The 23,455-nt window shown below is 40.9% G+C and overlaps 1 pseudogene; it reads right to left on the reverse strand.

Annotated features, from left to right (window-relative positions):
* Nucleotides 1–6,616: 6,616 nt before the first annotated feature.
* On the reverse strand, nucleotides 6,617–22,837 carry LOC135966716 (uncharacterized; annotated as a pseudogene).
* Between the last annotated feature and the right edge of the window lie 618 nt (nucleotides 22,838–23,455).

Here is a 23,455-nt window from a genome sequence, read left to right on the forward strand (position 1 = left end):
AAACCCTCCATCAGACATTGTCAGCAATTCCAGGATGGAGATGGCACTTACGTGATGGGGCTCAAGAATCAGATGGTAGAAGACCAGCCAGGAGGTGAAGTCTCAGTAGGCTTGGGGGCTTAATGTTCGATGCACACCAGACTTCTGAGACTCAGGAAGCAGGTGTGGATCTGTCTGCCCAGTGCTTCTCATCTACAGCCTGGACCAGCCATTTCTTGGGGCAAACTACTGAAAGCTTTTGTATGACCTGTGTCAGGCAGGACTCTGGCCAGACCCTTTTCCATAGTCCATTTGTAATGTATTTCCACGTGGCACAGGCATCTCCACTTTTGCCCAAGCCCTCGTGTGGCTCAGAATTATTCTCCCTACTGCCACTCTTCTTTGCCATCACAGAAGATATTTCAAGATGCAGCCCCAAGCCTCTCCCTGTAATCAATAACACGAGGGCTCATATGGGAACAATGTCACAGGCTTACAGGAATATGCTCTTAAATATCTGCTCTTTTATTATTCTCTTCTTTAAAATGACATTTATATCACACCATTGTGATTGCTATTAATGTTATTATTATGTGGGTACAGTTCTTTATCATGGATAGATTTGTGGTAGTTATTATGCAATGTTGAATAATTTTTTTTTATGTTCTGAAGACTGTTGAATTTGCTGAAGATGATTAAAAGACAACCTTAAAACATACATACCACAGCAACCCCAAGACTCCTACTGTACCACCTGGTGTCCTGTAGAAGAATGGGCTTCCTGAGTTATTCTTTTCTTTTTCGGGCAAGTACCTATTCATACCAGCATAGTAGATGGATGAAGTGCACCCTGGTCTTGCCATGGGCTCAGAAAGAATTCATACATATGCTTTATGTGCTAGCAACTCTATGTGTAGGCCTGTGAGCCCTAGAATGCACTTTCTTTCACCAACTAGTCCACCTAAAAGTTTTCTAAGTCAAATTCCCCCTCCATGCTTGGATAGGTCATGAATGGCTTTCTGTTACCCACCTAAGATGAAGGGATACTGCTAAATCAGGTTTGTGGCCAAGAAACTTTTACCTGGAGTGGCAGGAGAGGGACTACCTGTTCACCAGAGTCTCTGCAACATTTTCTTTTTCTTCTTCTTCTTCTTTTTTTTTTTCTTGTGATAGAGTCTCGCACTGTCGCCCAGGCTGGAGTCCAGTGGCACAATCTTGGCTCACTGCAACTTCCGACTCCCAGGTTCAAGCGATTCTCCCGCCTCAGCCTCCTGAGTAGCTGGGTTACAGGTGCATGCCACCACGCCCCCCTCATTTTTGTATTTTTAGTAGAGATGGGGTTTCAGGCTGGTCTCAAACTCCTGACCTCGAGAACTGCCTGCCTCGGCCTCCCAAAGTGCTGGTATTACAGGCATGAGCCACCGCGCCCAGCCTCTGCAACATTTTCTAAGTCAGAACAGTAGTTTTTTGAACCACCTTTTCAGTCAAAGAACTCATGAAAAAGTCCTCCAAGAACTTGTGACCTTCTGGAAATTGTCAAAATCTCTACAGGTGTCCAGAGTCATCCAGAGCTGTATTGCAAACCATTGACTGGGTTCCACCATTAGTAAAGCAAATGCGAAATATGCCATGCCCACCAAAAAGAATCCAGAAACCATGGTATTTAGCTTTTTCCATCTTTCTTGCCTCCTGCAGGTGGGTGAGTACTGAGTATGATGCCCTCCTACAGCCTCTGGAGGACATGCCAGTGCCTAGAGGTACCAGTAGAGAGGGGCCATGAAAGAGCAGATGACAGTCAGCTGGCTGGGAATGACATTATCCTGGGGTTTATTGCTTGTCATGAACTCTGCCACTGGGCAACATGTACTGGTCTGGACACGTAACTTCTCTGGATCCCTGTTCCATCAGCCAGCTATCTTATCTCCTGAAAACTGGTAGGTGTTGGTCAGCATGGTGTTACAGGACCAGGGTTATATTAACATTCCCTCTTAGGCTGAAACACCAGAAGTTAACACAGGAGTCCCCAGGTGTGCACTTGCCAACCTCCAGATTGTTTTTCTTCTCGTTCTAGATGTTCATCCTTGCTTTCTGGGACTTGAAATAACCCTACACCACCAAATATTTATGCCTATTATCCACTTAGGGAAAACTCGTATGTCCCAAGTCCATAGGGTTAGTATTATTATCAGTATTATAACCATTGGTACTAGTATCATGATGATCGTCATTCCTGTTAATATTCATCAATATTTTTATTATTACCATTGTTAATATGAATTTTTCACTATTGTACAGGAAGGAATATAGTTTATCCATTCACAAATGGTGTTCAGTTACTAAAGATGACTACAAGGCATGCTCTGCAGACATATACACACACAGCTGTCCTGGAGACCCAGCTTTGCCACCAATTGCTCTTTCATAAGATGAGCTCCCCCAATACCCACCAGTTTTTCAGGACTCGACCTGAGCTGGTTGGGCTAGACCTGGAAAAGTTTCCTATTCTCAGCTGTACCTGGAAAAATTTTAAAGACTCTTCCAAGGCCCAGTAATAGCTTTTGGCAGCTTCCAAGACCAGAGAGGGTTTCTTGGCCATTCAGAGCCATTCAAATATTCTAAGTAAACTCAAGGAACCAGAAACCCCACTTGCAGTCATGAAATACCAGTGAATGGCCTCTGTGAGTCTCTTCAAGTTTTTCAAAGATAACTGCCTGGAAAGGCTGGCCAGGAAGTCACCCAAGCCCATCCCTCTGCAGGATGTTCTATGTCAGCCAGGGACCCAGTGAATTGCCATTGAACAGAAGGGAGGAACAGAGACAGCATGCCTGAGCTTCTGGAAACATTCTAAGTGCCCTTGTTGGCCCAGAAAAGACTGGTGCTGCCATACGAGGCACAGATATGGCAACCTAGCCACTCTAGGAACCACACAAGGTTTAAAGGCTCCCAGGAAGTCCAGGAAGGGCAAACATGGCCTTTTAGAGCCATCAGATTTTATTCTAAGTCTACGTGGGAGACAGTGCACTGGCTTCATAAAAACACCAGTGGAGGTGCTATCACTTGCCCCAGTGTCCGGTCTTTTCCACCTCATCTCAGAGCCAGGCAGCCACCATTTCCCAAAGCTGCTGTGCAATGAAAGGGGAATATTCTAGGTGCTCTCCTGTGCCCACGAAATTCTGTGGCTGCACTAAAGGCAGGGGTTGTCCTCCGGAATGCTCTTCAGGAATCTGACAACACTAGTCAAGATTAGAGAAGTTCAATTCAACATCATATAAAACCAATCACAAAAAAAAAAAAAAAAAAAAAATGCATAGTGAGACAAAATGATGAACCCACCTGCTAATAATCATGAATGACAATAACAACAATGATGATCTTAGTGATAACGCCACCAACACTGTTAATGGCAATAACAATAAAACTGAGGTAACGGGTGTTAGGGTCCCGATTCACCGATGTGAAGGATGGCGCCAATTTCTGGCCTTACAGAAATAAAGGAAAAGTAAACACCTGAAGGAGGAGGAGGTGAACCTGGAGCTCCCGCCGGCCTCTGGGCGCTCCTTGGTGGAAGGAGAGGGACTTGGTCCTGAGCCTGCCCAGGATCCACCCGCACCAGAACCCGGGAGTCCCAGTCCCTGGATGGGCTCAGTCCCATCCAGGCCAGACGCCCCGGAGCCCCGGAGCCCGGGTCCTCCAGCCCTCGCTGCCGCCACTCCTCGCGGAACCCAGGCCCCCGCGCCACCTCAGCCTCAGTGCGGCTCTGCGAGGGCAGCGCCAAGGATGCTCCGGGCCCAGCGGGGGCATCCGGCCCCAATGGGATACTGACGCCCTGAGGGCGCGGAACAGCGCGGCCTGTGCAGGGCCCGCCATCTTGGGCCTTGCAAAAAGAGCTGCCTCTTCAACGCCCCCACCCGGAACCTCCCCGGAGGCCCCAGCCCCAAAGCCAGGGCGGCGGCGCCTCCCTCACCCTGGGTAAAGAAAACTCAGGTCCTCCCTGGAGATCCGGCTCGCTGCGGGAAGCAGACCGCGCATGCGCCCTGCATGGCCGGAACGATGGATTTCATTGCCCTTTGCCGGCCATGAGGTGGCAGCACAGGACGTTTGGCCTTTACTGCTTAGCGGTGGACCTGAATCTGAATCACTGAAATTCAGGTATGGATTATTCAGTACCTTTCTTTTGGAAGATCAAATGGAAATTGAGTACGATATCTTGTGCTTTAATTAAAGAAGATGGGAATAAAGAAACAAATTCGAAAGTTAGTATACAAAAGTCGATTGATTCCCTCTATGTGAAGGGAAGAAGAGCTTGAATAAGAGAAGCATCCTGTGTTATGCTTTAATGCTGGAGATCTGCCACCATGCATTTGTCAAATCTCGTAGAATTTCACAGCACAAATAGTACATCTTAATGTGGCTCAGGACTACATATAATGTCAGCCACAGTTTGAGGGTAAATTACATATTTAATTAAATAGATTAAACAATAAATAATGTTATGAGCTCTACCTGGACACAATCCTTGCCTCTCCAACCAGTTTGCCAAGGGCTTGAATTTCTTGCTCATTATCCTCACTCTTGACATAAACCCTGGCTGCTGAGTAAAATCAATCACTTGTGGAGATTTTTTAATATAATGATGTGTCAATTTCAACCATGGATAAGGCCATTTAGCCTTAGTAAGGCCTATCGTATTAAGATTGTGCCTGTTTTGCAAAATTTCAAGTCGTCATCCCACTTATTATTCAGGAAACGTTTTCTCTTGAGTTTTAGGTTCAGTACTGAGGCTCCTTGATGGACAATACATTTTCCAATTCTGAGGACAAGGCAGAGGAGGCCCCATCTGTGAGAACTTTCATTTTGCTTCTGGAAAAGTACATTGAATCAAATATAGGAAAGGCTTGCATGGTGGCTGACAGGTTCGGCTGTTTTATCATGCTGGTGTTTTATCTTCTGGACAGAAGTAAAAGGAACACAGCTGTGTCTGTCTCTGTGTAATAACTCAGTACTTACCTGAGTAAACTCTGGGGTGTCATGAGATGAACTGCTACCTCCACTTAGAGAGGCTTCAGGGACAAAATTTCAAGAGATTTCTGAGGGATAGAAGAGCAGGGCTGCCTTATTCTCTGATCCCAGGTAACTACTCAGAGACAGAGGCAAGGGCTGGGGACACCCAAATGCATATACTAGGTGTCTTTGATCCAGCCTCCGTTTCCTTGCTAAATCTATGCAATGACACACTGAGAAATCTGGCAAGTGGGGCTGAAGATCCCTGATGTGTCAGTTCCAGGGTTGGATGGAAACAAGTGGTTTTAGTGAACATGGAAGTAAAGGGAGGTGAGCTGTGAGGAAAGAGCCGTTGAAGACTGGGGAGACTCAGAAGTTGGGGTAGAATCTCGGCCCATAAGCCGAGGAGTGCAGATGCAAATCGATTCGTTGGGGCTGCATAAATGAAAGAAGGACTTCACCAACACACTAAATTTTTTCAACATCCGATTGTATTCTTTCAATATTTGTAAGTATTGATCTTTTGGAAATGTTTAATGAGATTTCTTATACAATTCTGCATTCAATTTATGCCCAGGTCACTTTGCTATTATACATTTATGTGCTGCATTTTTGTGAATAGACATTTTCTCAAATTTCTGAATTATTTTGCTAAACTATGTGTTAAGAGTTTTTTCTAGAGGTCCACCTTCTTGACTCACTTTTCTGATGAGAAATCTATCAGGTTTCTCCACAGTGATTTTCAAGTTTGATAGCTTCTCAATGTGAGAAACTTAATGTCAACTAAGAAATGAATTACCACTTAAGAATCTTCTCCTTTCAAGATGCTAACCGTGTTTTGTCCAGTGTGAAATCTCACATGTGCCACAAGCGTTACTCTGTGAAGAAAGGATTTCTCATGATTTTTCAAGACATAACTTCTCCAGTAAGAAGTGTTTGGTATTCCAAGAGAATTCATTGCCCTTGGAAAGACTTTCCCTTCTTATTTAGCTTATAAAGGATTTCCTCTCTTATTTTCCATTTTAGCAGCATTTTATCACTGTGTTTTCTTGTGAACATCAAGCCTAGTGCTTGGCTGAATGTTTATTCACAGAAAATGCAAATAAAGGGTTCATCCAAGTAAAGTTTTCTTATGTTAGTTGACAACAAATTGCACATAAAAACATTTTCACACTGAATGCAGAGCTAGAGATTCTCTACCTGAAAGTCCCACATGTTTTAAGTTATTAAAACTGTTGCTGAAGACTTTTAGTTTATTATGTTGACAGTTTCAGCTCTCTCGTGTCATTTATGATCAGATCACTAACAAGTCTTTGGTACATACATGTCGTACAATTTCTCTTCCATATGAATTTATTGATGAGGACTGAAGAATAAAGGTAACTGAAGTAACGTCCATGTTGATTATAGTAATTCTTCAAAATGTGAGTCCTTTGTCATTTTTAGATGTTACAACTACAGCTGAAGTCTCTTCCATATTCCTTACATTCGTCATTCCTAACACCATGTCATCTAAAGTCAGAATATGTTCTGAAGACGTTTATCATTTTCTCTCCAGGGTGACTTTTCTGATGTTATTTAAGATTAGTACACTGGCTGAAGGCTTTCCCACATAAATGGCATTCATATAGCTTTTCTCCAGTGCATGTTCTCTCATATCATCTAAGGTCAGAAGATAGACTAAAGTCTTTCCCACATAGAAGACAAGTATGTGGTTTCTCTTCAGTGTGAATTCTTGTGTGTCCTCTAAAGCCAGAGCTTTGACTAAAGACTTTCCCACTTTTATCACATTCATAACGCTTTTATTCAAGGTGAGTTCTCTCACGTCTTCGAAGGTTAAAGGATTGAATAAAACCTTTCCCACACTGATGACACTTATACGGTCTCTCTCCCGTGTGAGTTTTCTCATGTCTTCTAAGGTGAGAACACAGAGTGAAGGATTTTCCACATAGATGACATGCATATGGCCTCTCTCCAGTGTGAGTCATCTTGTGCCATCTAAGGTGAAAGCAATTAGTATAGGCCTTTTCACATATATTACATTGATATGATTTACCTTTAGTATGAATTTGTTTATGTGGTTTAGGGAATAACTGATTACTAAGGGATTTTCCACACTGTTTGCTGATGTAGGGTTTCTTTCCACTCTGAGTTAACAAACGCTGAGTCATTGTGGAACTGTGAGTGCAATCTTCTCTCAAATCATTACATTCAAAGGGATCCTCCAGAGTGAGAGAGTTCTCCTTTAGGGACAAAGATTAAAAGCTCTTATTGATTTACCGACATACATCTATACGTTCATTTCACCACCTTTGAATCCTAGACCAACCATTCAGTAGTAGAGTCCAGTTGAAATCTTTCCAATGTTACTTGTGTGAAAGGAAATTAAATGTTGGCACCCCAAACTCATTTAACCAAAGGGAAAAATCAAGCTGAGAACAGGGTCACACAAACTTGCCTCCCCCTTCTGGTTCCTAAATAATATGGCTACAAGATGAAAAGCTACTTGCCTCGCCCGTATTTTGCCCACAAGGAAATTCCTCATGAGCTGTTAAAGTTACACCATGGCAATGCAAACTGATAGCTTGTCTTTACAGGCGCAGTCATCCCCAGTTCACCAGACACAAATACATATCCGATTGTTTCCCTGCCCCATTTTGCCTATGTTGTCTTATATAAAATGCAGCTCTCCTGCATTATTCCTCTGCCTCATTTGTTTATGTCATCTCATGTAAAAACAATCCAGATTCACTGAGCCAGAAAAATGTACGAATTACTATTTTTTTCTACCCACCTTTTACATGAAAATTGTGTACTTCTCAATATCCCACCCTTTCCCCCTTTAAATTTAGAGAAAATCATCTTTGGAGAAAGGCATACACCTGTCCCCCAGGTGCATGTCCTTAACTCTGGCAAATAAATCTCCTACAATGATTGAGACTTGTCTCGTCATTTTTCTCGATTGACACTTGCGTACACATTGTCTCCTGCAGACACAGATATTTTCTCTTTTATAAGATCCCAACTACAGAGTTATTCTATTAATTGTGATGATATCAATATCTTTCAAAGTCTGAGCATGAGCAATGTACACGCACTTGTTCTATTTTAAAGATCTCATGTTATGGTTTAGAACACAGGTCACTTTATTCACTGAATTCAAACTATCAAATTTTTTTTGCTTAGAAAGCACTTAATGCCAGCCTAATTACACTCAGGTGACTGTGTGTCATTACTAACTTAACCCATTACCAGGTCTTTAACTTAGATGGCTGGTGTACACAGCTATAAAACTCACCATTGTCATACCAGTGGATGCATCTTTTCTGATAGGATGCATGAATATCGTGTGTTTTTTCTTAAGGGCACTTTCCTTGTCTCAAATAATTGAAAAATAAATTGTTACCTTGGTATTATGGTAATAAAATTGTTTGAAAAACCCCAAGGCCCGTTTACTTTTTTCAAAAATTGACACTTAGATGTGGCAAATGTGTCAAATGAAGAAAATACTTCAATTGAAGAAAATACTTCAATAGAAGAAACAGATTGTACAGCGTCAGCAATTAGAAAAGAGTTTTAAAATTAAAACGTGAAAAGAGTTAAAATGGAAATGAGATATCAGGCAGGTAAATAGAGGGATAGTCTTCACAGGGGTATCGGGAAAAGAGTCAGCATGTGACAGTTTAACCCCAACAAGTACATGAATTATCCTTTTCCCGAAAGTAAAAGAAAAGGCAAGAGGACACAAGAGTAGCATCTGACATATGAACAAAATGATAATAACATCTAAGGAATTCTGCTCCAGTAACTTAACCTACATTTTAGAAATTACCACTCATTTAATAAAACCGCTAATTAATATTTGACTGATATTATTCACTGACGAAGCACCTCCTCCTATTAGAGCACAGGACCCTGTTGCTTAACCAGATTCTAGCCTTGGAGAAATTCTCTTCCTTCCCGCCAGAGCTCTTTTCCTTGCTCCAGCTGCAAAGTTATATAGGATTTGCTTATCTGGTACCCTGTTAGTGGAAACAGTACATGTGTTTTGAGTTCACTGTCAATAAATGTGCATTATCACCAACTGTAAGGCAGGCTATCAAGGAAGAATAAAAACAGTGAAGGTCAGCTCAGGCCACAAGACCTAGAACACAGAAAACTCCCCAGGATTTTTCTGACCCAACGTGAGACTAGAAAATAAATTCAAACAAAAGGTCCATCAGGAAAAGGAAATTCAAAACAGTCAGGACCTATGAATGCTGAGTCCATGCCTAAGTTCCAAGACACAATGCGTAATACACAGTCTTTTCAGAAAGAGATTAATTAAATCTCTGCACAATATGTTTATTATTATTCTCATACAGAACAGAAAAACAATTCGATTTACAGAAATAATTGGTGTTCTACACAAAAAAGATATTGCTATTGTTTTCACTAATTGGTCTCAGCCTAAGCATAGCGACTAAAGCAGAAGAGTTATTTAGAAAATATTTAATTTAATACATTGAAAATATTCATTATGTTCTCAGGTCTGTTCTGAGTATTAGAGACTGAGTACCAAGGAAACCATGACATCCTTGTCAAGATTACATTCTAATTGAGTGACAAACTAAATAAAATAAAATAAAATAAAGATATTTCTTTCAGACAGATTTAGAGAGCTCAAATTTTTTTTCAGATAAGATCTGCGAGAGAATCAGAGATTAGAGTGAGATATGGGGAAGCTGTTCCAACACTTATTGAATGAATGAGTCAATGTGTGTCTACATACGTATGTGAATGTTGAGGGACTCACCGAGGGACACCAGTTGACACACGTTTTCCAGCATTACATCTCTGTACAGCTTTCTCTTGGATGTGTCCGTCATGGCCCACTCTTCCTGGGTGAAGTCAATAGCTACATCTTCAAAAGTCACTTTGTTCTAAAACATCAGACATTTTAGTTTAGACAGAGAATCCCTTTTAATGTCCAGAGGAGGAAGGCTGAGATGACATAGGTAGGATCTGGGTATGCAGAACACTCAGTGTTTTAGGTTCCAGCCAGTTCATTCTCAACACTAAACTGGTATCTGCCTTTCAAATTCACTCACAGAGATATACCCACTCTTAATCCATTAAACTTTCCTATGAAGAAATATCGCATGAGATGTGGCATAATATAGCCCAGATATTTTTCAGTAATGTGTTAATCACCTGTACATAACTGATTATAAAATTTTCACTTGAACCTTCATAAATAAAACAAATTTACCATGAATTTCAAGTAAATTACAGATTTGTCACAAGGCAAATAACCGTGATTTACTACTTTTTAAACATGACCGTGATTACATGAATTATTTCTCTAGATAAACCACAGGTTTCTCACCAATCAAATGGTTAAAAGACCTATTATGTGTTTTGAATAATCTAAAGAAGTAATAGAAAACATGTTTCCTATCCAGCAAATATTTACTAAATACAGGTCATTTGTCCCTTATTCATTAAAAAGGTAGAAAGCAATGAACCAGACTCCAGCATTCTTCAGAACTGAACAAGTTTTACACAGAATATAGGACTCAATTCATACATATAGTCACTCTAATGTTATGTAATTCAGGTGTTCATGACAAGGCTTAAAGACAGTCCAGCCGCACAAGACAAGACCGCTGAGGCTGCTATACTGAGGAAGTCTTAGTCTGATGATTCCTGTGATATGAAGCCTCCTGTTCTCAACTTTCTCTGGTCAACCCAAACATCAGTTATCACTGCCTCTCTTTTAACTTTACCTTGTCACTTGGCTTGTTCAAGGATAAAAAGGCCTCTTTACTGTTTTGTTTTTTTCTAACCAGCCCTTATAGAGCATTTCCACAGAACCCTAAATTGTAATATATCTACTATATTCCTTCTCCTGAGTGTGCAACCATAATTAAGTAATTGTATTTCTTATATGTTACTTTCAGTTACCAGAAGGCAAAAAGGTTAATTACCAAAAGGTAAAATGAATGGGTATAAGAATAATAATGACTTCTTTAGTTGTCCTTTTGCAAAGTTTTTAAAAGCATAAATATATTTTATCAAACTCTCCTTTTTCCTCAACACTGTGCAGCTCTTGCCCAAGGCCTATCACATGGGATTTATTGAACTCAGCTGCTAGAACATCAGCCTCATTATTGGGCTGTGATCTTCTGCTCTTCACGCATCTCTATTGCCTGCATTCATCACAATCCTAAGTCTATGTCAGCCGATGGTACAGTTAATGGGTCAATTATTTCCCTGTGAGGTTATAGGATGGATAGAAGAAAAAGAAATACATAAATGAGACGTCTCATGTCTTTTTTTGTAAATAGCCTGCATAGGGGCCGGAATAAAGTAGTGTAATATTAGAAATTATATTGATAATTTAGGAATCATTGACACACGATACCCAACCTAGAGTCCTGAGAAAACTTAATTGGAGGCCAGATACCTGAAAGTCTCCTGATTGCATTTGGAACACCCAGGCTGGGTGGATTTTGCATCATAAAAACAAACAAAAAAAGAATAAAAATGAAACACCCATGCAAACTGGAGAAAACTGCCCATTTGCCAGCAATATGGGTATAATTTCAGTAGAAAGAGCCATCCCCCACTCACTAGTGAATGCATTGTCAAGAACTCAGTTTCTCTCTGTCTTCTTCTGGATTTCCACTTGCAGACACTTCAGGCACTAAGAAAAGCTGAGGTTGGAGAAAGAACACCTGAGACGCCAGCCTTGTACATAATTTTCAGACCAACCTGTGATGAAAAGCCAGACCTTCACTGAAGGGTGACACCCCCTGCACCACAGCCTGACCAACAGTCACAAACACACAGAGGCCTCTCCTCTTTTCCCAAGGTCAAAATTAGGAAGCCTATGACTATGGTTTCTGACAAAGAAGGAACACAGATATCTTGTGAATGAGAACATCAAAAGCACTGAGTTTTGTATGTTAATTGACACAAGTCCAGATATTCAATTCCCTCACTGATTTTAAAACACAGGGATCCCTGCTCCGCCCACATGTGGAATATGATTTCCACCTGTAGATAAACACTGTGGGATTTCTCAGATTTTATTATCCCAGCTTTATGCCCTAGTAGTGTTTCTCCAACACCAATCACAGCCTTCTGAAGGCTTACTCCACTTTTACTTTCTCTCAATTTCGACTTTTGTATTTTCCCTTGGAACTCGGAAATCAATCAAGTAAGAAGCTGTTTTAGGGTCAAGTGCAGTTTCTCTCACCTGTAATCCCAGCATTTTGGGAGGCCAAGGCAGGTGGATCACCTGAGGTCAGGAGTTCGAGACCAGCCTGGCCAAAATGGTGAAACCCTATTTCTACTACAAATACACAAATTAGCTGGGCATGGTGGTGCTTGCCTGTAATCCCAGCTACTCAGGAGGCTGAAGCTGGAGAATTGCTTGAACCCAGGAGGCAATTACAGTGAGCCGAGATCCTAACACTGCACTCCAGCCAGGGTGACAGAGCAAGACTCTGTATCACCAAAAAAAAAAAAAAAAAAAAAAAAAAAGTTTGTTTTAGGATGGAGATAATCAATTCAGGAATTTATTTCACTTGGAGGGTCAACACTCCCATCCTGCTGATCTAGCCCTTAAAATCCCCTGCATCAGAAATTCGCAGCAGTACCCTGCGTCATGGTGTTTCTGTCCTGTGTATACAGTCACAATCCTCTAAGATGCTCAGAAAATACAAAATGACTTAGGGCTGAGAGAAATGTAGCAGCTCAATCTGATATTTTACTAAGGTGGTATCTAAAATTCTTGCAATCATGGTTTATATCAGTCTTGTTAGTTGCAATATCTCTGATTATCATGATGCATACTTGCTGAGAAATACTGATATCCATGTGTATATTCATACATAGATATGTAGGTATATAGATGGATATGTTTATATGAACGCATGTGTTTGAGACGGGGGAAAACATGTATGTATTATTTCCCTGCTAAAAATATAAAAATAATTAAATATATTTTATGTACAAATGATAATTATGTGTTATAAACAAAAAATTAACTGACCCATTTGTACATGAAGTCCAGGAAAAATAAAAAGGGTAGCTTTGTATTAATTATGACATTGTGCTTATAGATATACATAAATTTCCTTATTTAACTCTTATAATAACCCTGTTGATTATAGTTTATTTACCAGTTTAATAAATGATCAACAGAGTTTGAAAAATATGACAAAATTACAAAATTAGAAAATGACACAGCAATACTTTTAATTATATTCTGCCTTGTCACTGTCTCTTCTTGCTTTTTTACAAAATTACTCCCCTAACCAAGGTTCTCTATGATTCTGGGGACTCCAGGATTTAGACCCCAGTTCCCAAACTTCACTGTGTCTATTTTTACTGTCACATTTTAATGCACATTTACAGACTTCAACAAGCACTTTTCAGTATCAACGTTTTTCTTATTCCTTGGACTATTTCCTACATCTGTTCATCGAGACTCCAGTAACATATGACTCCATCTGCCTGTCCCTTCCATGAATGTACCTGACAGTACATGTATTATGTAGTCTATAATTCAAGCAGAACAGATATTCCTTCAAAACAATAAGGTATTAGAGAATGCCTACAAAGCTTCAGTGAAACCAGCTGTAACCCTTAATATTATTACCATGTAAACTCTTCCTCAAATATCAAAATAAGATTTGGACTTTAGAGAATATTTGTGTGTGATTATAACCCAAACATGAACTAAAAGTAATTTAAATGGTCATATACAGACTGTGTCAGGGGCAAAAAAGGACAAATATTATAAGAAAATTAAAGCACACTTTTTTCCTAAAGGACTCTTGTGTGGAATCTATAAAAACTATTTCAGTATGTAGAGATTAAATATATTTCAAAACACACACATACACAAGCAATCTTTAGGATAAATTTTTTAAAATTTATGTTATGGGTCTAAAATTTTCATTAATTCATGGAAAAAATGTATTGACAAACTTCTCACCAGAGCAGGAATAGCAACTTACGTATTTGGTGACTTCAAGATGAGAGCATGCACAGCTTAGTATCTCCCTCCAGATCTCTCTCTCTCTCTCTCTCTGTCTCTCTCTCTCTCTCCTTTTTTGTTTTTTGACAGAGTTTCACTTTTGTTGCCCAGGCTGGAGTGCAATGGTGAAATCTCAGCTCACTGCAACCTCCACCTCCCAGGTTCAAGCTATTCTCCTGCCTCAGCCTTCCAAGTAGCTGGGATGACAGGCGTGCACCACCACGCTTGGCTGATTTTGTATTTTCAGTCGAGATGGGGTTTCTCCATTTTGGTCAGGCTGGTCTGGAACTCCTGACCTCAGGTGATCCACCTGCCTCAGCCTCTCAAAGTGCTGGGATTACAGGCGTGAGCCACAGCGCCCGGCCCAGATCTCTTAAAAAGTCATGAGGAAGGAGCCATTCTGCATTCTCAATATTACCTTAATATTTTAAGGACACCCATAACAATTAAGAAGCTGACTTATGACTTCCTAACCCCTTCAGGGCTATTTAGGCACATCTTAGTGAAGTATTAGGAATGCAGTATTCGGTCTCAAGTTCCTGGACACCAAAACCATGTTCTCCAACAGATCTTCAGTAAAAATAGCTGATGTCTATATTCTTTTGCCTGTCCTTTCCCTTCCTTTTAATTCAGAACTGCGGTCTCAAAAAAATGCTATTATTTAGTAGATTCTCTCAATTCTCAACACCAGCGCTATACAGTGTTGAGTAACGTCTCAGGTGCCAGGGAAACAGCAGCTGACATTCTAGCAATGCACAAATAGAAAAGCAGATCACCACAGAGTAAAAGAGAATAGGTTCTTTAAAAGTATGAAACCAAAATGAATATGTATCACATTACACTATAAATGGAAAATCCTATTATCTTGACTGGATTGCAAGTCAAAACCTCTCATGGCTTCCAACATCCAATATATTCAAAGCAGTTCAGGAATGGTGAAAGTGGAATGGAATTTAAAATTATTCTAAGGTTGCATGTGTGAAAGCACCATGCCCTGAAACAAAATATTTATTTTTAAAGTGCATAATGAACACTGCATACAAAGTTTGTGTAACAAGAGAGAGAAAAAATCTCACATTTTTAAAAAAGGAATATGCAACATATTTACATATAATAAAATAAAATTAAACTGAAATAACAGTAATGGAAGACACAATCTGACCTACAAAAGTCAAGGGAGAAATCTCTTTTAAATAAACTTGGCACAATTTTTAAAGTAAGTTATGAAAAATAGTAATACCTGAATATAGTATGTAAAAGTACCAACACAATAAAGCTAAAACAATATCCGTGGAAAAATTATTTGCTGTACATTATTTTTAAAAAATGATCTAAGTACTTTCCTCAAGAAGGTAAATGAATGAAATTTAAAAATTGCCTGAGAAAATCTGTGAAAGGAAATGAATGTAGGGAAGCAGAATATAATTTAACTATAAAGCACACAAATAGAATTTAAAAGTAAGGCCGGGCGCAGTGGCTCATACCTGTAATTCCAGCACTTTGGGTGGCTGAGGCAGGCGGATCACCTGAGATGAGGAGTTTGAGACCAGCCTGACCAACATGGAAAAACTCGGTCTCTACTAAAAATAATAATAATAAAAAAAAAAAAAAACAGGCAGGCGTGGTGGCGCATGCCTGTAATCCCAGCTACTAGGGAAGCTTAGGCAGGAGAATCGCTTGAACCTGGGAGGCGGAGGTTGCGATGAGCTGAGATCACGCCATTGCACTCCAGCCTGGGCAACAAGAGCAAAACTCTGTCTCAAAGGAATAAAAAATAAAAATAAAATAAAAATAAGTGGCAGCCAACATGCCCAACATGATTTTCTGTGATGAAAGAAATTCTTTGTATCTACATTGTCCAATGCAGTAACTACCACACATATGTAGTTACAGAATTTCTAGTTTGGCCACAAATTTGGCTATTACTACTAAGGATATGCCATTTAGTTATTTAATTATAATTAATTTACAGTTTATAGCCACATGTGACTAGTAGTTACTCTATTGGTCAATGCAGATCTAGAGTCTTGGAGAAGGCAGTTAAAATAATGAGATATGGTCAAAACAAAAATGGAAAAGGCACACAAATAGTGAACACAGAATATGAGAATGTGAAGTAACAATTCACACAGTAAAGTTTAATAATGAGGTGCTGCCTTGATGGGACACATGTCTGATGATATGCAAGGCTTGTCTTGTTACAGGTAGAAGAGCAGGAGCAGGGCAGGAGAGGGCTCTTCCCCTACCCACTAGAAATGTCAGGTGATGGTCTGTTAATGATCACTTTGCCTCTCTAACAATGATAATTAGGCAGCACCAGAGACAGGCCATTTCCTGGTGGTCTACACCTGTTAACATCAAAAATGTTAACTAAATGCAGACCCCAGGAAGAAGCAACTTCTTGGGCATTCATGTTAAGAGACAAAAATGACAAAGTATAATCTTCCGGGGACACACTCCACTGGAAAAGGAAAGAAAACTTCGGATGGACATGCACATAACTCCCTAAACACACGGTGCATGCTCAATTCCAAAGGATAAGGAAAGCACTGTGCATGCCGGAAACTCTCCCTAAAGGAAGAATCATGGGAAAGAGGCAAGCCCATCCCAGGATCAAGGTTAGAGGCCCTTCTCTTTTCTCTCTTGGACCCTCAGGCATCCACTTGGGTCTCTTCCAAGAGAATTTTCCTTTCCTTTCTGTTCTAAAGCCTTTTTAAATAAACTTCCTCTCCTGCTCTGAAACTTAGTCTCTTTTTCGGCTGTATGCCCCTCAGTCGAATTCTTTCTTCTGAGGAGGCAAGGACTGAAGTTGCTTATGGACCCATGCAGATATGCTGCCAGTAACTCGAATCTCTTCTACTGGTAACAGTGTCATTGTAAGGGAATGAGGCCAGTTCACATCTCAGTGCTCCGAGAACTCACCAAAAATAAAAAGTTGGAGGATGCTGTGAACTTATCTACCTTCCAAGGCAAGTCCCACAAGCAAGCAGCAAGACTCTCTTCCCCCAAGGTCTTAAACTCTTCTGATGCTCCTTCTCTGGGAAAACGCATCCTCTGATTGGCTTCCCCTTATATAGGAAAAAACAATTAATAAACCTAATCAGCACTACATTCCAAGAGACATGCCCTGATTGCACAGATACTGAACTTCATCAAAACTTCATTCTGGAGACACACCCGGTTCAATTTGATTGGATTTTTGAGACAAGTACTAAAAACCCCACATAAACTTGGAAACCAAAGAGTTAAGGCTATTTTGAAGGAAAAATAAGAAGATTCATTCCTTTTTTCATTCATAAGTACTTTTTTTTTTTTTTTTTTGAGATGGAGTCTTGCTCTGTCGCCCAGGCTAGAGCGCAGTAGTAGTACGATCTCGGCTCTCTGCAAGCTCCGCCTCCCGGGTTCACGCCGTTCTCCTGCCTCAGCCTCCCGAGTAATTGGGACTACAGGCGCCCGATACCACGTCCGGCTATTTTTTTTTTTTTTTTCAGTAGAGACGGGGTTTCACCCATGTTAGCCGGGTTGGTCTCGATCTCCTGACCTCGTGATCCGCCCACCTCGGCCTCCCAAAGTGCTAGGATTACAGGCGTGGGCCACCGCATGCAGCCTCGTAAGTACTTTTGAGTGTATTATATGTACTAGAAAGCATTCATAGTCATGGGGTACAGCAAGAAACCAGACAAAATAGAGTCTTATGGAGACTCTATATTCTAAAATTATTTGGAAGTAAACTGGACTTGAAAACAAATGGAAAGTGAATAGATATAAAAAGTTTCAATATTCATGATGATGTAAAAAATTAAAATACATTGCAGAAATGAAGTCAGGAAGTGTTAGGGGTCATATGGTACTTTTTTTTTTTTTTTTTTTTTTTTTTTTTTTGGCGGAGGGGCGCGGAGTTTCGCTCTGTCGCCCAGGCTGGAGTGCAGTGGCGCAATCTCGGCTCACTGCCAGCTCCGCCTCCTGGGTTCACGCCATTCTCCTGGCTCAGCCTCCCCAGTAGGTGGGACTACAGGCGCCCGCCACCACGCCCGGCTAATTTTTTGTATTTTTAGTAGAGACGGGGTTTCACCGTGTTAGCCAGGGTGGTCTCGATCTCCTGACCTCGTGATCCGCCCGTCTCGGCCTCCCAAAGTGCTGGGATTACAGGCGTGAGCCACCGCGCCCGGCCCATATGGTACTTTTAAGGCCATTAGTATCCTCTGAAATTCAAACAGGCTGAAGACATTTGCATAACTAAAAGGAAAGCAGATGCTAATAGAAGACAATGAAGAAAGAGCCTGAAAGGCATTTCAGAGACCTTGGCTGGTGGCAGCCCCTCCCTTCAAAGGTCTGGAGGCCTATAAGGGAAGACTGGTTTTGTGGGCTGGGCCTAGGGCTGAACCACCCAGGGCAAGTGCAGGACAGTGCTCACAGCATTCTACCTCCCAACCACTCCAGCTCCAGCCATGGCTAAAAAGGCCCCAGACATAGTTTGGGTCACTGCTTTGAGGGTGCAAGCCATAAGCCTTGGCAATTTCCATGGGATATTAAACCTGCAGTTGCACAAAGTACAGGAGTGCGCTGCTGATAAAGACATACCCGAGACTGGGCAATTTTCAAAAGAAAGAGGTTTAATTAGACTTACAGTTCCACATGGCTGGGGGGAGGCAGAAGGCGAAAGGCAGGTCTTACAACACAGCAGGCAAGTGAGAGAATGAGAGCCAAGCAAAACTGGTTTCGCCTTATCAAACCATCAGAACTCGTAAGACTTATTCACTACCACGAGAACGATACGGGAGAAACTGCCCCCATGATTCAATTATTTCCCACTGGGTCCCCCCACAACATGTGGGAATTGTGGGAGTACAATTTGAGGTGAGATTTGGGGGAGGGGGACACAGAGCCAAACCCTATCAGAAGCCTTCACCTGGATTTCAAAAGATGTATGGAAAAGCCTGTATGTCCAGTAGAAGCCTGCTGGGGTGGAGACCTCATGGCAAATGTCTACTATAGCAGTGCAGAGGGAGAATATGGGGTAGGAGCCCCCACAGAGTCCCCACTGGGGCACTGCCTAGTGGAGCTCTGAGAAGACGGCCACCATCCTCCAGACCCCAGAATGATAGATCCACTGACAGCTTGCACCCTGAGCCTGGAAAAGCTGCAGGCACTCAATGCTAGCCCTTGACAGCAGCCATGGGGACTGACCCTTGTATCCAAAAGAAAATAAATTGTTCTACCATAAAGACATGTGCACTCATATATTTATTATAGCATTATTTGCAATAGCAAATACATGAATATTTTCTCTATCATTGGATAGAGAAAATGTAGTATATGTACACCATGGGATACTATGCAACCATTAAAAAATTATGTCCTTTGCACCAACATGGATGCAGCTAGAGGCCATTATTCTAAAATAATGCAGGAATAAAAAACCAAATACCATGTGTTCTTAGTTATAAGTAAGAACAAAGCACTGATTACACATGGATGTAAAGATGGGAACAATGGATACTGGGGACTGCAAGAAGGGGAAGGGAAGGTGGGGACCAAGACCTGAAAAACATTTACACCATGAAATACTATGTTTTCTACCTGGGTTACAAGATCATTCATACTCCAAGCCTCAGCATCACACAATGTGCCAATGTAAAACCCTGCACATGCATTCACTGAATCTAAAATAAAAGTTGAATTTTTTTTTAAATAGGTGAAGATCTGAATAGACGTTTCCCAGAAGAAGAGATACAAATTGTCAACAAATATATGACAAAATTCTTACCATCTCTAATTGTCAGGGGGATGCAAATAAAAACCACCATGAAATGTCACCTGACACCTCTTAGAATAGCTGTTATCGAAAAGATGACTAGCAAGTATTAGTGAGGATGTGGATAAAAGATAACCCTTGTATACTCGTGGTGGAAATACAAACTACTATGGCCATTTAGTATAATAGTATGAAGGTTTCTCAAAAATTTTTTAAATAAAACTACCTGCTGATGAGGCTGTTGAGATATAGGAACACTTTTACACTGTTAGTGGAATGTAAATTAGTTCAACCATTGTGGAAGACAGTATGGTGATTCCTCAAAGACCTAGAACCAGAAATATCACTTGACCCAGCAATCTCATTACTGTGTATAAACCCAAAGGAATATAAATCATTCTGTTATAAAGATACATGCACACACATGTTCATTGCAGCACTAGTCACAATAGCAAAGACATGGAATCAACCCAAATGTCCATCAATGATAGACTGGATAAAGAAAATGTGGTACATATACACCATGAAATACTATGCAGCCATAAAAGGGAATGAAATCATGTCCTTTGTACGGACATAGATGGAGCTGGAAGCCATTATCCTCAGCAAACTAACCTGGGAACAGAAAATCAAACACTGCATGTTCTCACATACAAGTGGAAGCAGAACAATGAGAACACATGGATACTGAGAGGGGAACAACACATACTGGGGCCTGTTGGGAGGCAGGTGGAGGGAGAGTGTCAGGATAAATGGGTAATACATATATGCATCTGAATAGTATTCAGTGTTACACAATAATGAAACCCTGTCATTTGTGACAACATGGGTGGACTTCGAGGGCATTACGTTATATGAAATAGGCCAGCCACAGAATGACAATTACTATATGACTTCACTTGTATTTGAAATCTAAAATAGACAAACTCACAAAAGCAGAGAGTAGAATGGTGGTTGCCAGGGGCCGTGGTGCAGGGGAAATGGATACATGTGGTTAGAGCACAAAGTTTCAGATATACCATATAAGTAAGTTCTGGAGGTCTCATTTACAGCATAGTGCTTATAGCTAAGAATACTGTGTTGCATACTTAAAATTTGCTAAAAGGGTGGATTTTGTGTTCTTACCAAAATTTCTTACCAATAATAATAATAATAATAATAATAATGGGGAGGACTTTGGGAGCTGAAGGATATGTCTATAATCTTAAGGGTAGTGGTGTTCATGATGTATACTTATCCCCAGACTCACTGAGATGCATACCTTAGACATGGACAGCTTTTTAAATGTAATCATAGCTCAACAAATTGGGTTAAAAAAAAACAGAGGTGGTTGGTTAAAAAATTTAAAAGGAGGGGTAGATGTTCCCTTGTTTTTCTCTCTTGGCTATTTTCTTTCCTGCTGCCTGGAATTAAAAAATGATAGGTGGGCATTTAGCAGCCAAACTGGAGCCTCTTCTAAAGCACAGCAGAGCAGACAGCTGGAAGGGGCCTGCGTCCCTAATGAATTTGGCAAGCATCTGTACCAGCCATGATACGTGTAACTATAGATTTAAGTGAGAAAGAAATAAACTTCTGCCTTGTTTAAGCCACTTTGTTCAGACATTAATTTCATATGCATATAGAGAATATATGCTCCTTGTGAGTAGGAAAAATGTTTATGCCATATGGTTCATAATGGCTGTTCAGCAATGTAGGATGATGCTGATTATGATGACAATGATGACAAACAGCATGAAGTAATAAGTAATGAAAAAAGGTGGTTTAATAGTTGTATATGGTTACTTTATTTAAAGATTCTGCTGCTAATATCATTCAATGTATTTGTATGCCGGTGGGAGTTTTATTAGAGGTAGACTTAGAAAGTTTACATTATTTAATGAAAAATACTAGATCAATTTTAAGAAACAGTAAAAATATCATGAGATGGAACTAAGCATGTGTATTACAAAGCAACTGTCCCAGTTGATTTTATGCATAGTAATGATTGAGAATCCCCTGATCTAGATCCAACAGATCTCAACCTTTATAGGTGCTATCAAGGAAGCACCTAAGGAAGACAATTTTCCTTACTATATCCATACCTCCAGTTAGTAATCGATCTAGAGATCTAGAACCCAAATCCAGACCTCCTGCTTCCATGTGCAGTGGTCTTTCGCTGTTCTGTTTTGTTCCACTTGGTGAAGAGGATTTGAGAATAAATGGCCGCATGATTCAACTCCCTCCTTTGCTCTGAGGAATATAGCCTTGTGCTAGCAAGCAAGAAGCTCATACAGTAGTGGAAGAGGCAAATATACATTCACTAATCTAACATACAAGGCATAAGCACTGTAACATCAACAAACACTTTGGGGTTTCAGACCAGGAGCAAGTGGGGTGATTAATTCTTAGCAGGGCTAGTAAAGTCTGGGAAGTGTTCACTAACAAAATGTCTGGTCATTAACGAAAGCAACTGGTTTCTCAACACAGTCTAATTTATTGTAACAATATAAATGGTTGTTTGTTCATAAACTTTCATCTTTTGCCAAAATGTTTGTAGCTTATGTTCCCATTTAACAAGGTTTTCTGGCCAAAACTGTGCATCTACATCAGTCCTCCCATCAAAGCAATTTTGCATGCATAGAACACCTCTATCTATGAATATCCCTGATGAGGTACAGAAAGGCTCTTCTTATCCAAACAGAGACATTCCACTGGTGCTAGAGAGCCACGGACGGAAGTTTTCTCTGCCTCGTGGAAATGAAGCCAAACTTTCTTCTTTCTTCAGCCATGAGGATTCCTGTCCTCCTCTTCACCATTTTCTTCTTTATGAGCCAAGTACTACCAGGTAACAAAATAAACTTGGTAAGAATGGAGCGCCTAACACCTTACAGGGATTCAGAGCAATCACCATCATCTATGACCAGATAGGGGATCTCATAGGAAATCTGGAAGACACACCAGTCTCCGGCTCCCTGGTTAGGCCCAGTTCTGTCCAACCCACCTGTACAGGCCCCGCACACCCAGTGCCCACCAGGTCCTGTCAGCCAGGAGGACCCGTGCTCATCCCCTGAAGTATCCGTGGGAGCCTGCATTCCGCAGGGACCCACATCTCGGGGCCAACCACCATGGGGGCCTCTTGGTTGTGGTGGCGGGGTGGGGGTAGTTGACCTCCAGCCCTCCCATCCTGCCCACTGTATTTGTGGGGATCATTCAGTCCTGGGAGCTTCCTGGGGACCCCAGAAGGAAGAGAACAGGGTGGTCATGGCAGCCTCAGCCCCAGCCTCTGGGCCCAAGTGCAACAGAAAGTAGAGAACAGGGTGGTCATGGCAGCCTCAGCCCCAGGCTCTGGGCCGGAATTTGATAATGACTAATTGAGAGCAACCACTGAATTCAATCCTCTTACAGCTACACGAGAAGTTGGCGAAAAACTGAATGTCGACCATTCTATGGTCATCCAGCATTTGAAGCCAATTGGAAAGTTGAAAAATCTTGATAAGTGGGTGCCTCATGAGCTGACCAAATATTTTAAAAATCATCCTTTTGAAGTGTCATCTTCTCTTATTCTATGAAACAACAATGAACCATTTCTTGATCAGATTGTGACATGCCATGAATAGTGGATTTCATACAACAGCCAGCTCACTGGTTGGACTGAGAAGAAGCTTCAAACCACTTCCCAAAGTCAAACTTGTACCAAAAAAAGGTCATGG

Source organism: Macaca fascicularis, chromosome 13, assembly GCF_037993035.2.
Source record: "Macaca fascicularis isolate 582-1 chromosome 13, T2T-MFA8v1.1".
In the NCBI taxonomy this organism is placed as follows: domain Eukaryota; kingdom Metazoa; phylum Chordata; class Mammalia; order Primates; family Cercopithecidae; genus Macaca; species Macaca fascicularis.